The sequence below is a fragment of the Lissotriton vulgaris genome, chromosome 2_1 (assembly GCF_964263255.1).
Source record: "Lissotriton vulgaris chromosome 2_1, aLisVul1.2, whole genome shotgun sequence".
Taxonomy (NCBI): Eukaryota; Metazoa; Chordata; class Amphibia; order Caudata; family Salamandridae; genus Lissotriton; species Lissotriton vulgaris.
In genome coordinates this window covers 305799152-305813608 of record NC_141687.1, presented here as the reverse complement: position 1 = coordinate 305813608, position 14457 = coordinate 305799152, and the positions used below count along the sequence as shown (strand labels likewise).

General features: G+C 45.6%; 1 protein-coding gene across 2 annotated transcripts in view; it reads right to left on the bottom strand.

Moving 5' to 3' along the window:
• GLOD4 (glyoxalase domain containing 4) overlaps positions 1-14457 on the bottom strand; it is a 151035-nt gene that overhangs the window by 133387 nt on the left and 3191 nt on the right. The window lies entirely within an intron of this gene.

Sequence of the window (14457 nt, the reverse complement as noted above, 5' to 3'; positions counted from 1 at the left end):
TGGGCAGTATCTGTCATACACTTAAAGCTGGACGAGTATATTGAGAATGGCCTAACAGTGAATAGTGGGGAGTCTACCTTAATAATGTTATAGTTTTTTTTTTTTTAAACCTTTTTATTAGTTGCGTTCAGTGCATACTCATGACAACGACAGCATCTGCAATCCAGTAAAGCAAGTATTGTGGTACATTCATTAGAAAGGCATCAATTCCACCATGGAGACAAGAATACAAATAAATGTTCCCATGTACAGTAGTGGACAGTGTAGTACCCCAGGATCCTCCCCCCCCACCACATGCAGGGGGCGTGTTGAGAAGGAAAGCATCCCCCCCATATAGCCAGATGTGATGGGAGGCAGGTATGGGCGGTATCTCCAGAACACACCGAACCCAGTCTGTCTCCGCTCCTTCCAGTCAGCCAGCCGTGTCGTACTGTGTAGCAGTGTATCAGATGTGCCCTAAGTGCATACGTCGGCTCTGAGGATTCGAACTAATGACATGTGTAGGGACACTCGGGGTGCAATATAGTATGGAATAGTCTCTCTCCCCAGATGTCACCTGTATCGGCGTGTAAGCATACCCCCAGTGTGTACGACCACCATCCCCAACCCAAGAGGTGGCAGAGTAAGATAGGTTCCACCCCTAAGCAGTGTCAGTTTTATTTATATTTCGTATTAGTCATGTATCTGCTTTTACACAATAAATACCCAACAGTGAACAAAAAACGTAAACCTGTTACAATTCCGCGTCCTGTCATTTTGTACGCACAAGTTGTCAGGGGCGTATCTAGACAAATTTAACAGGACTCCTATCACGAGTTGCTTTCCAAATAGCGCCTGCACCTGTTTAGCCCCGACCAAGCCAGTTTTAGAACGAGACTTATAACTGAGCTGTTCGTGGATGACGGTGTCACGCCACTTATTACCCTAGACAATATACACGGATACCTTGCTATGCATATACCGTTCCTTTCATAGATAGGTTCGGCGGTTTGTTGGGGGCGAACATCAGGTCTCATATTAGTACTTGAGTCCCAATGTCGCGTTTCACCATGTTTATGTTCTTGGAGGATTCTTTTAAGAACTGGGTGGAGTGGGGCGTGGATTCGTCGTTAAATTCCAACAGTGCTAACGTGTCCATAAGTAACTAGGTCAGTGCTTTGGCCAACCATCCAGGTAAGCCCAATAAGCGTGCAATGTTTCTTTTCAGACAATTTCATACACATAATAGTTTCTGAAAAAGTTTGATTTCAGGCTCATGAGAATTAAGATATCAACGTAATGCCCTACATCTAAATTGCTGATCAAAACTATTCCGCATAGCCACTTTCTCCAATATCTTGCCCTCCGCCACCTCCAGAAACTCACCTTGCAGGGAAAGGGAAGAGTAGAGGCCACTCAGCACGACTCATCCTGGACATCCCCCGTCGCAGCCACATCTCCGGACACCTGAGAGATCTGCACTGGCGCCCGGTCAACAAGAGAATCACCTTCCGTCTCCTCACCCACGCACACAAAGCCCTACACAACCAAGGCCCAGGATACCTCAACAGCCGCCTCAACTTCTACGCTCCCACACGTCAGCTTCGATCGACCGGCCACGCCCTCGCCGCCGTCCCCCGCATCCGAAGAGCCACCACAGGAGGAAGGTCCTTCTCCTACCTGGCCGCCAAGACTTGGAACTCCCTCCCGACCCACCTCCGCCTGACCCAGGACCACCTTGCCTTCAGGAAGCAGCTCAAGACCTGGCTGTTCGAGCAGTAGCGGACCCCCCCTCCCCTAGCGCCTTGAGACCCTGAATTGTGTGCGTGGTCCCGGGGGTCTGTAGATGAGGGTGCCTCTGAGGGTGGTCTTGGGGTCGGTGTGGATCTGGAAGTGCAGGTGTTCGGCGGTTGTGAGGGTGTCGTCGGTGTTGGTCGTGATGCGGATGGTGTTCCTGTGGACAATGGCATTGCCTCCTCCGGTCTGATTGCCGCGGTCCATCCGGGTGATCTTGTATCCGTCCGGGATGGCGATGGCGATGTTGGGCGCTGAGGAGGCGTTCATCCAGGTTTCCGTGAGGAAGGCGACGTCTGGAGAAGTGGTGTTGAGGAGGTTCCAGAGTTCGATGGCGTGTCTGTGGATGGAGCGAGTGTTGAGCAGGATGCACTTCAGGTGGTTGCTGCTGGTGCTCGGCCTGGTGGGTGATAGTGTAGTGCAGGTCCGGATGCAGGTGAACTTGCAGGAGTGGCAGCTGAAGGGTCCGTGGGTGCGTCTCGGGGTGGCTCAGTAGCATCCCGGGATCCGACCGGTGTTGAGTGCGTTGAGTTCGGAGGAGTCGTAGGTCCGGCGGGTGGGCTGGCGTCTGCGGGGGCCAGGGGTCCGGGCGCTGGGCGCGGTCCAGGCGCGGACGGGCGCAGACGGGCTTACCTTTGGCGCACAATCGGCGCACCCGCTGCGCGGGCGCACGGTCGCCATTTATGGCGAAGTGAGAGGGAGGGAGGAGCAGCTGGGAGGCGGGAGCGGGGAGGGCACAGAAGGCAAAGGGGACGTGTCCTTAGTCAAGGCGGCGGGAAGCGAGGAGCGGGGCGGGAGGGCACAGGGGGCAGCTACGGGGAAAAACGGCACAAGGGGGCACACAAAATCCGAGAAAGGGGGCAAAAGCCTAAAACAGGCTACAAGGCAGCACAATTAATCTAACAAACACAGTAGCGCAGGAGACCACACCGAGCGACGGCGGGGGGCGTGTTCAGCGGGCAGGCAGGCTCAGCGAGGCTGAAAGGCAGCGGCAGGCGGGGGAGCACACGCTACAGCTGGTGGCCTTGCGACGCGGGGGTGTCCTACAGGTAGGTCACACTCACCTGTGCCGCACGGTCGCCATTTATGGCCAAGTGCGAGGGAGGGAGGAGCAGCTGGGAGCGGGGAGGGCACAAAAGGCAAAGGGAGCGTGTCCTTAGTCACGGCGGCGGGGAGCGGGGCTGGAGGGCACAGGGGGCAGCTACGGGGATAAACGGCACAAGGGGGCACACAAAATCCGAGAAAGGGGGCAAAAGCCTAAAATAGGCTACAAGGCAGCACAATTAATCCAACAAACACAGTAGCGCAGGAGACCACCCCGAGCGACAGCGGGGGGCGTGGTCAGCGGGCAGGCAGGCTCAGCGAGGCTGAAAGGCAGCGGCAGGCGGGGGAGCACACGCTACAGCTGGTGGCCGTGCGGTGCGGGGGTGTCCTACGATTCTCTTCCTTTGCTTTGGGCATCAAGACATGGTTATACGTAGGTTCATACAGGTCCTTGTGATCACTGCTACCAATTTACTGATGTTTTGAGGAGCAGCCCTAACCACTTTGACACCATTACCTGAGAGTTGGGCACTAGACAGTCACAGTGCTCTGACAAAATACAACATGGCATAATATTTCTTCCTCTGGTCAGATTTCTGGGTGCACATCTGAGGGGTGGCTAATGAAATGCAAAACTCCCCACGAAGACCAGTTCAGGGACATGTGTTTCCCTCACTCGGATTTGTGCCACTCTGGCTACTTGGGCTATGGCAGGGGAAGGGCTAGGTGTGAGATATAGCTGCCTGCTACCGGGGATGCCCCTTTGAAGCTTTTACAGTTTGTGATCTTATACTGCAGGACATGCTGTCAGGAGGAGGTCACAGCTCCTCCCACCCAATTCCCTTTTGTTCCCTTTACTGGGAGCTATTCACACCTCCCAGCAAGGTGGCAGGTGACAATTGGTGATTACATCTGAAAAGGGTACTGAAGGATTTAGGCAGGAGAAATGCCAACTTTCTAAAAGTAGTACAAAAAGGGGAGATGATGGACAGAGCATCTGAACCAATCAAACACTCACACCCAGTCAACAGATCTGGGTTTAATCCATCACCATTCTTTAGCCCACTCAGCCACCCCAGTTCAGACATGGCCACATGCAAATCAGGCTGACCCTGTGCCTCATGGGAACAGTCCAGCCCGAACTGCCAAGCCATGCCTCCCCTGGACCGTAAACAAGCTTCCTAGGACCGGTTTCTGGCATTCCATCCGTCTTCAGCCAGGCTTGCTTGAATCCAGTGGCAAAGTGAGCAAGGGACTCACGTCTGAGCATGCTCTGCCGTCCATCATTTCCTATTGTATCACTTTGTTCGCCCTAAGTTGGCAGAGTATGCTCAGACGTGAGTCCCTTGCTCACTGGATTTAAGATAGCCTGGCTGATGAGGATTATGAATCCGAAACCGGTCCCAGGATGCTTGATATTGTAGCTTTATACAATAGAACAGAATGAGAGGAAAGGGGAGGGGGAGCACAGTCATCACAAAAAGAATGCAACTGGTAATTCATAAATTTCAGTCGTCAATAGCTGATTTAACCTTACATCCTCTTTGGAGCTACTTTACTTGCAAAGAGCACCTTGCTTGATGCTCAGTTCTTGCTATGCATCACTACAATTGCTTGGATATGAGATGAGTTGAAATGAGAGAAGTTGAAAATGTCTGCACCTTCTCATGGTCAGTATGGAAGGTTTACCCCTCTACCTGCATGATCAAATTTTGCAAACAAAGAGAAGGTAACCCGAAACTCCTTCACCTGCTCCAGGTACATCAATACTGCCCTCCAGACATCAAGGGAATGAAGCACTACCTCCTCTGGACACTGAGGATCCGGAAAAAACACCGGAAGAATCATTTCCTGCTTGAGATGGAACATAGAACTCACCTTCGGGACAAATCCAGGCACCAACTGAAAGACAAACCGGTCATCAAAAACCCTGAAGAATGGAGAGAGACAAGACACAGAACCCAACTCATCAGGCAGTGGGTCAAAGTCACAGCCACCAAGAAAAACCCCTTCAGAGTAAGAAGACGTAGCTCAACTGAAGCCAAAGGCTCAAAAAAAGGATAATGGATAGCCTGCAACACTATCTGTAAATCCCAAGAGGGACACACCACTTGTGGGATAGGCCAGAGATAAGAAAACCCCTTGAAAAACATGGAGACCAAACCTTGATCATCCACCAAACCACTCCACAGGGACCTAAATGCCTTCACAACCGCCACTGAACTTTAAGAGTGGCAGGACTGAGTCCCAACTGAAACCAATCCTGAAGAAAATCAAGGACCTGGTGCAGAGAAACAGAAAGCGGAAGCAGGTGTTTCTTAGCACACTAACTCTGAATAGTCTGTCAACACTGGACATATGAAGCCCTGGTGGACATTCTCCTGGAGGCTTGCACTGAGGAAGAAACAAAGGCAGAAAGGCACAGAACTATCAAGCCCCCTGTTCAACTTCCAAGCCGTCAGCTTGATTCTCGCCAGAGACCGGACTGGGAGGACAAAAAACCTCAGAGGACATGATGAAGAAAAGGTTATATAATATGAACCGGAGTGCAGATATTTTTTAAATCCACCTGACTTTGTACAAAGTTGTCCGAGTAGTTTTTCCATGTACGTGCTGACGTTGTGCATTCTTTTGCTCACCATGCCCTTGGAAAAGTAGCGAATGGTTTCTAGAATAATTACACATTGTTAATCATTTGTGCTTCTCTGAAATGTAAAGCCACATATTTTTTTCCATCCTATTTGCAATTAGTCAAGGTCTGTGATTCTCCCTTACATTAAGTACCTTGAAAATGAAGTGTGGTTAGCCATTCTTTATGTATTACAGGAAGGAAATGTCCAATGGATTAGGGGAGGGGAGTGGAATTTGCACACAGACTTGTTTGAAATATAGTATAAATATGAAAGAAGAATTGTTTTCAGTTGTTCATTCCCTTCACGGAACAGGCGTTTCCTTATTGGTTTTGCACCCGCTTAAGCGTGAATAAACTGCTCTGTTTTACCTCAGACTACCTGTACTCCTTTGAATTAAGTGGACAAGAGAGGAATTATTCAGAGCGCAGAGGTGCACTTTCCACAAATGACGCCCAACGTGGGACCTCTATGTGGGAAATGCAACAGCATTTGAGTCTGTGGTTGAGGTGACACGACCCAAGACTAAGATAGTGGGGGCCCCTGCAGAAGAGACTAGTTTCTTGCAGCTACCATCTGAAGTCCCGAACTGCTGTCCCTTGGCAACAGGATCAACCTGGCAGAGGTTCCAAACAGCTCAAGCGAAAAGTGGATGAACTGCAGAGTACAGAGAGTCTGACGTCTTAAGCAAATACCTGCTGAGTTTTTTTTGTAACAGGCGTTTTGAAATATTGATTGGTTTTTGGTATTGAGAATTTTATTGCACTGTTTTGGTTGGTTTTCAGATGGGACCTGATAAACAGGCCTATTTTGAATGTAATTGAATATTTTCTTATTTAGATGGTCTTTGACTTTAAGGTATAATGTGAAAACGAATGAAATTAATTTCACTGTGTCGTTATTACTGTTTCATAAGTCCACGCCTGGATGAGTCCCAACCAGTCCCAATTAAAGATAGGCCTGCATGGAAGATGATGACAAAATATGGGACAGGTGTGAGCTTGTGGAACAGACTGTGGCATCGATATACTAAGGGAAATGAGGATTTGAGATGGACGCTGGACGGTTCGCTTGATCTAGATATAATTGAAGATTTGTAGCAATGTTTAATAGAAAAAAAGGTCCGACAAGCGATGTGGGACAGTTTTAAATAATGGGAAAAACATGCTACAATGTTAGTAATTAAAGAACAAAAGAGAAGGAACTAGAACAGAAAAAGGGAGTGTTGCACAAGCCAAAGCAAATGATCAATGAAAAGAAACTAAAAGTATTGAATGTATGGACAGAGAGTTTAGAATGACCACTAACATGACATATGTGACACACGAGAAACAACATGAGGACAAGGAAGTGGTATTAAAGAGACTATTGGAGAATCCCCCACCATATGTCCCACAGGTTTCCATACCTGCCGCATAGGCACAAAATGTACCATCACAGATGGGTCAGCATGGAAACGCACATCTAGTGCCCATTCCAAATGTACCAATTCTTCCTGCCTCATTACCAGGTCAGCAACTGCCTGTCTCCACCCATACCAGTGCTCAATCCGTCTGCGGTTCAACAGCAGTCATAAGCAGGACAAGTGATACCTGCACCAAATGTACTGACTACCCCTCAGGTAAACATTTACCAAGGCTAGTGATTGGGCAAACCCCCTATGCATCCCAATCTGCAGGAAACACGCCCGCAGGTACCCCACCTCTGATTCACAGGCATAGTGGTAATTTGAGAGATAGGAGTGCAAATTGGAGGGACAGATCTAATACTAGATATGGATCACAGAGAGCTGATCCAGAAGAGCTAAAATGGATAGCCCATAAATGGATGGATGACATAAATAAAGCCACCATGAATAATGTTATGTCAACTGTAAATCGGTTTGATGTTTTTCACCAAAACGTACACATTCAATAAAGGACTGATCAGATAGAGGACTGGTGGACAGGATGTAATAAAAATACCCCACAAGAGGCGTTGCAATTGGGGCATGATGCGCCAGGTGACATGATCCCTTCCCTAGATGTTACACAGGATTGTTAAATATTGTTTGTACTGCGGTGTTAAAGTTAGAAAAAAATATAAAAAAAATAATGAGGAATATTCCATGAGGAGAATACACCCCCTTCCTGCACCCCCTGCTGCTGCTTGTGTTCCTGTTCAGAACCCCATTCCCCAATGTGTCCATACTCCGTGGAGAAGGTATGAATTGATGGCAAAAAAAAAAAAAAAGATTTGCCAAACTTTAGGAAAAACCCAAAGGGCTTTTATGAAGCACTACAGTCAGACACTAAAATTATGTGTAATGACATTCAAAGACTTGGATCAATTTTTTGAAGCCTTATCCCCCAGAGAAATATGGAATGGAATACGTAGACATGATGTTGTAGCACACTTTGGGCATGCTTGGGTACATTTTGAAAATCTTGACACGCAGAGAAGACAAGGAGACATATCAGATCAAATTGTTCTTGATTTACCTCATCTTATTATTGCTAAATTGCTACTAATAATACCAAGGGAAGACGTAAATTGAGATAAAATAACAGCTTGTAAACAAAAGCCTACAGAAGAAGTCTCAGACTAATTCACTAGGATGGAGGAAATATTCAGGGCTCACAGTGCTCAGGATTTGGCAACTGTCATGGGGAAAAGAATGTTTGCAGACAAATTTGTGAATCATTTGATGAAAGAGTTATGAGAGTTGATTAAAGTATCAGAGAGCACTTGGCCAACTAAATACCCTGCAGATCTTTTGGTAATGGCTACATATTGAGAGAATTACCAGAAAATAAAGAAAGAAAAGAATGATAAAAAATGAATGAATTGAAAACAAAGGTTTTGCTACAACAAGCGTCCCCAGATAGGGCAAGACCAAGATGTTTGGGAAATGTGAGGGGAGGTGGACGTGGAAGAGGGGCTGGCAGAGACTCATGAGCTCCTGCGCAGCAACACAGAGAAGGATTAGACCAAAATCAGTGTGCCTATTGCTTTGAGGAGGGTCATTGGAAGGATAAATGCCTAGCATACAGGGCCAATCAACTGTAGCAAGAGTAATAGGTTGTTCGGTGCCAAGGGGTACAGGGAGATGTGGCAAAAATAGGCAATATTTCACCCGGCGTCAGGATGACAATAGAATTATTTTGATGGCCAACAAGTTGACAGAAATTTCTATATTGAACATTATACTGACATTGATTACAATACCTTTGAGTATTAACTATAGGACAGCAACGGAAAGGATGGAATTATGGTCATGATTCCAGTTACTCAAGCAGGTCCATATGTCACCATGGGTATAGAAGGGGAAGTATGAGACTTCCTTGTTGATACAGGTGCCACTTGCACCCCTATGGCTCAAGACCAATTTCCGGGGGCTCCCTTCTCTGGCAGAATGAATACATCAGTGGGATTCTCAGGTATCCCCACCCAGACCCCCATCTCCAAACCCCTAGATGTTACTATAGGTCCCTTCACCACCTCTGTCCCATTTGTGCTCATTGAAAATTGTGCTGAGAACTTATTAGGTCTGGACCAACTGAAAAGACTGAATGCTAACATTTATTGTTCTCCTGATGGTGTCTTTATCTCAACGGCTTCCTGATAATTTTAGCAAATGTTTTACAATGACAGATGTTACTAACCTATCACCTGAATTACATGCAATTGATAAAACGGTCTGGGCATCAGGAGATAATGATGTTGGTAAAATGGACATAGATCCCATAGTAATCACTGTTGAACAATGTGTTCCCTTGCCCTGCATTCCTCAATACAAAATATCCCGGGAGGGAGAGGAAGGTTTTAAAGAGGTTCCCTCTGATTTAATATATAAGGGGATAATCAAAGAACTAGAAGGCAGCCCATGTAATAGTCCCATACTTCCTGCTCTTAAAAAAAAACACAGAGGGAATCCCTGATAAATATAGATTAGTGATTGATCCTCAAGCCCTTAAAAAAGTTGTTATACCCCAATATCCTGTTATTCCCAACATGAATTCTACTTTTACCATGATTTTGTCTTCAGACAAATATTTTACAGAGCTCGATTTAAAAAATGCATTTTTTAGCTTGCCCATTGCTAAAGGAAGTCAATACCTTTTCTTATTTTCATTCAAAGGGCCATCCTTTCAATTCACTCGCACTCCTCAGGGGAATACCGAAAGCCCTAGTATATATAGTCAAGCTTTGAAGAAACAATTAGACCTTTTTACCCCCTCAAAAGGCTCTGTATTACTCCAATACATTGATGATCTATTAATTGCCTCAGATAGAGAGGAAGGTAGGAAGGAGCCAACAGTTAATTTGTTACTTCATTTAGCACTCCTAGAACGAAGTGTCCTTATCTAAAATGCAATATTGTCAACAGGAGGTTACCTATTTAGGTCACCTCCAGTCAAAGGGAGGTAGAAGACTGCACCCACAAAGAATTGATTTGGTACAGAAATTGAAACGTCCTCAGACCCAATCTGATTTTGCGCATTTATAGGTATAACTTTCTTTTGCAGGCAATGGATACCTAACTTCTCTTTAATTGCAAGACCTTTGCTTGTTCTCACATCTAACAATATTAGTAACCCACTCCCTTGGACAGATGAGTGTGAGCATGCTTTTGAACAACTAAAGAATGCTTTATGCAATGCATCTGCATTGGGTAACCCTGATTTTGCTAAGGAATTCTGTTTGTTTTTCCATGAGAAAGATGGCTGTGCTTTACCTGTTTTAACACAATCCTATGGGAGGAGGAACAGACCTTGTGCCTATTTTTCCTCCACATTAGATACAGTAGCTAAGGCTTTGCCAAATTGTTGGCGCTCAGTAGCAGCTGCTGAGGACATACAATCTGAAATGAATGTTCATGGTCACAATAGGACAGTTATGTACCCCACGCCGTGAATGTGCTTCAAACAAAACTCAAACCCAGCACCTGACCAGAATTAACACTTTTTACTCCTAATATCAAACTGAAACATTCAAATGTTTTCAACTCAGCTACAGTGCTACCCCTCCCAAGTGATTCAGGGGAAGAACACCATGATTGTGTGTTCATCACTGAAGAAGAGGCCAAGGGACGGATAGATCTAACAGATACTCCCATATTAGACCCACAGGGAGAGTTGTTTGTGGATGGTTCATGTTTCAAATTAAAGAATGGTACAAACACTGCTGCATATGTCATCACCACTTTGAAAACAGTGGTAAAGTCATGTAAAATACAGCAAATGTCAGCACAAGCAGTAGAAGTAATTGCCCTTACACGGGCATGTGAATCGAGTAAAGATCTGATTGTAAATATTTTTACTGACAGCCAGTACGCCTTTGGTGTTGCCCACTTATTTGGCTAATTATGGAAAGAGAGGCTTTTTGACCTCACATAGTACTAAAATACAGGATAGGGAATTCATAGTAAAATTATTGAATGCCCTGATGTAACCAAAAAAAGTTGCCATTGTTAAATGCACTGCCCATTAAAAGGTTATTGATGAGATAGGTCAGGTGAATGCTTTTACAGATGAAACAGCCAGATCCAAATATAGTTTAATTTATGTTACAGGACGAACTAGATGCGTTCTTGAAGTACCAATGTTTAACAATACCTTAGAATGTTTTAGAGCAATACAACACTACTACGCGGGATTTGGCTTGCCCAGAGTTCCTTGCAGCAACAATGGGCCACACTTCATTGGCCAAGTGATGGACCTAGTCTGCAAAGGCTTGCACATTCACTATCTGTGTTTGAGCATGCAGAAAATTGTATAGAGACATTTCTAACTATATATAATAGAGTGAAGATGATTGAAAATTGTGTCAATCATTGCAACAAAGCACACGGTGCGGGGGACATCGTGAGATTATGTGATGGAATCTAATCCTATAATCCTATATGTATATTTTTATTTTAACCAATTGCCACCCAGAGCATCATCGTGTCACCCAGTGACAGACGTGAAACACCAGTGTAATCTCCAAGCTCAACTCAGGGGATAATGAGAGATAGAGCTTGGTTAGTGATGATAGATTCACACTGAGTTGTGGACTGGAATCTACCTTTGGGGCAGATTTAGGAGGCGCCGCACAATACGGAAGCCGTTCCTGCCCTCTCTAAGATGGCGGTGAGTGTAAACACATACACAATCATGCATTTGAGACGTGATCACGTGATCTTTTGGTAACATTGCGTGCAGATGAGGAATGCTGGCTCTCGCACTCGAGGAGAAGCAGCGTGAGGAGAGAGGACGCTGATCGGCGATTCAATTATAGGTAGAGTTGTAACCAAGTTTTGTTTTCGCCATAGCAGGGCGCTGAGCTAGTCCCTGATGTTTGATGCAGGGTAGGGATATTCTGGAACCCCCTTTGAGACCGGGTTTGCACCTTTTATATTCTGTAAATTCGGGAAATCTGCGGAAACTAAATGATAAGCCCAGCAGATTGTATTTTTCACCTCATGCCACAGGATTAGTGTGGCCCGGAATTATTGCCACATTAGACGTACGTATGAAATTTGAGGTTTCAAAGGCAATTAAACATTTTACAGTGCTTACTGTCAAATATACGAAGATCGCAGCAGACAGTAATATCTCTACATGTCCTTCTGTTCTACTTACAGACTGCTACTTAGTGAATCCGTTCAGGTTGCTTTTTTCCTCATATGGAATGCACTTTTGGACTTAGACACTAGAGATGTTTGAGCTTGGAGATTACGGTGGTGCTTCACTGGGTGACACGATGATGCTCTGGGTGGCAATTGGTTAAAATAAAAATATACATATAGGATTAGATTCCATCACATAATCTCACAATGTCACGCGCTTCGTGTGCTATGTTGCAATGATTGATACAATTTTCAATCATCTTCCCTCTATTATATATGGTTAGAAATGTCACTATACAATTTTCTGCACGCACAAACACAGATAGTGAATGTGCTAGTATACATTTTGGACTCAATCACTTTGGAAATTACCTGGGATCAGATTTGTTTTGCGAACAAATGGATGCAGATAATTAGTAATGGTAGACTTCATGTTATCTTTTACCTAGCCGTGAACAAGTCGCATGTACAACCATACTGAGGCGACGAAACAAGTGTTGGCTTGGGAACAGTTCACTCATTAAAGGCTTGAAGAAAGATTTAAAGAAGAAAGAAACAACTGATTGATTTGTTGTGTATTGAATTACATGTGAATAACATCTGAAACCTTCATTCATTGAAATTGTGTGTGCTGGGGAATGCGTATTATGTTGTCTTGTTGCTTAGGGAGGCAGGTGGTCCTCTCAAACCCTTCAGCACTGTCACTACTCAGAACTAAACCATATATATTTAGTGGAATTACCTTTTGGCGCCTATACCCTATTGCCTATACCACCATCCCAAGTAAGACAAATAGCCAATGTCACCGGAATCAAAAACTCCATGTTCTGTTCACTGGGAATCCATGGACTCAAGATGAATCTCATCAGCAGACTGAGATGCCACTGAGCTCAGGGAACTAGACACACAGTAGCCACCAGATTGCCTACACGTTTATCCAGGATGAAACTGGCTGAGAAGGAGTTGAGCAGAGGTTCCTCAGATGAGCATGAATCTTGATCACCCTTGAATCTGGCAGAGTCACCAAACCCAGGTGTGCCCAGAACCAGGCCCTAATGAAGACGAGGTCCTGCGCCAGTATCAGCTAGGACTCCTTTGCATTCACCAGAAACCTATGACAAGACCGAAAAGTCAGAACTGTGGCCACCTGAGAACAGGTCTGGGGAAGAAAGCCCCCCTTTACCAGACAGTTGTCGAGGTACAGAAAGAAGGGAATCCCCTGCAGGTGAAGAACAGCCATCAAAGGAGACAACATCTTCGTAAAAGACACAAGGGGCAGACTTTCGCTCGAATGGAAGAACGCTGTACTGGAAAGGAGTCATGCATACAGCAAACCTCAGAAACTGCTGATGACTCAGTGGACAGGGAAATGGAGATATACATCCGGCAGGTCAATGGTCGCCATAAAGTCCCCAGGAGATATCAGAGGGACGAGCTTCTGCAAAGGACAACATCTTGACTTGGATAGACGAAGTCGATAATATAACTGCTCAGAATGATATTCAGCACCCAGGAGTCTGAGACGGAGCAAGTCCATTCTGGCAGAAAACCTCCTAACCTGCCTCCCACCGGACCTAGATCCGAGGACCGGACATAATCAGGACCGCTGATTTGAAAGGGCTAGCCTTTGTTGACGCCTCCTGTTGTTTGTTTTTCCTAGGCTGAAATCGTTGTCAGCAGAAAGTATAAGAATGGGAGTCCTTGCAAGAGAAGTCACTAGACTTATTCATAGAATTCCAGGGCCTCACAGACTTCTGAATGTCAAAGACCTGTACGACCAGGTATGCTTCTTGTCTTTACAGGATTTCTTAATCAGTCCATTCAAACGCTCCCCAAACAACGTGCCCCCTTCAAATGGCAACTTCAGAAAGGAAGACTTCTCCTCCAAATTCACCCTCAAGGTTCATAACCAGAGGCTTTGTCTGGTCATGCCTGCAGATGCAGAAGCCACTGAAGATGCCTTAATCACATCCAACACATCTTCCAGGAATTTCGCCTGTTGTTCCATGTGCAAGAGACTATCAGCCAAATCAGAACCTTCTTGCATGGTCTCCACTAGGAACTCGAAATCCTTAACCAAGGATTAAGCAGCAACAGCCCCATAGGAAGCAGCCCATAAAACGAGATTTGATGCTTCAAATGACTTCTTCAGGCCCCCATCTAACTTGCGATCCACTTGGTCGGAGGGGGAACAGTCATCCAGCTTCAAAGAAGAACTGCCAATCATAGGGGCCAAGATAGAATCCACCTTAATGGTGTGGGGAAATACCTTATCCAAGGTATACCATTTCTGCAGAAATTGTGGAATTTGCCTGTGTTCAGCCTCCTCCCAGGAACAGAAGATGGAATCCTTAATCTTGGATTGCAAAGGCAACACAAGTGTAGCAGGCTTTGCAAATTGCAGAAACAAAACCTCAG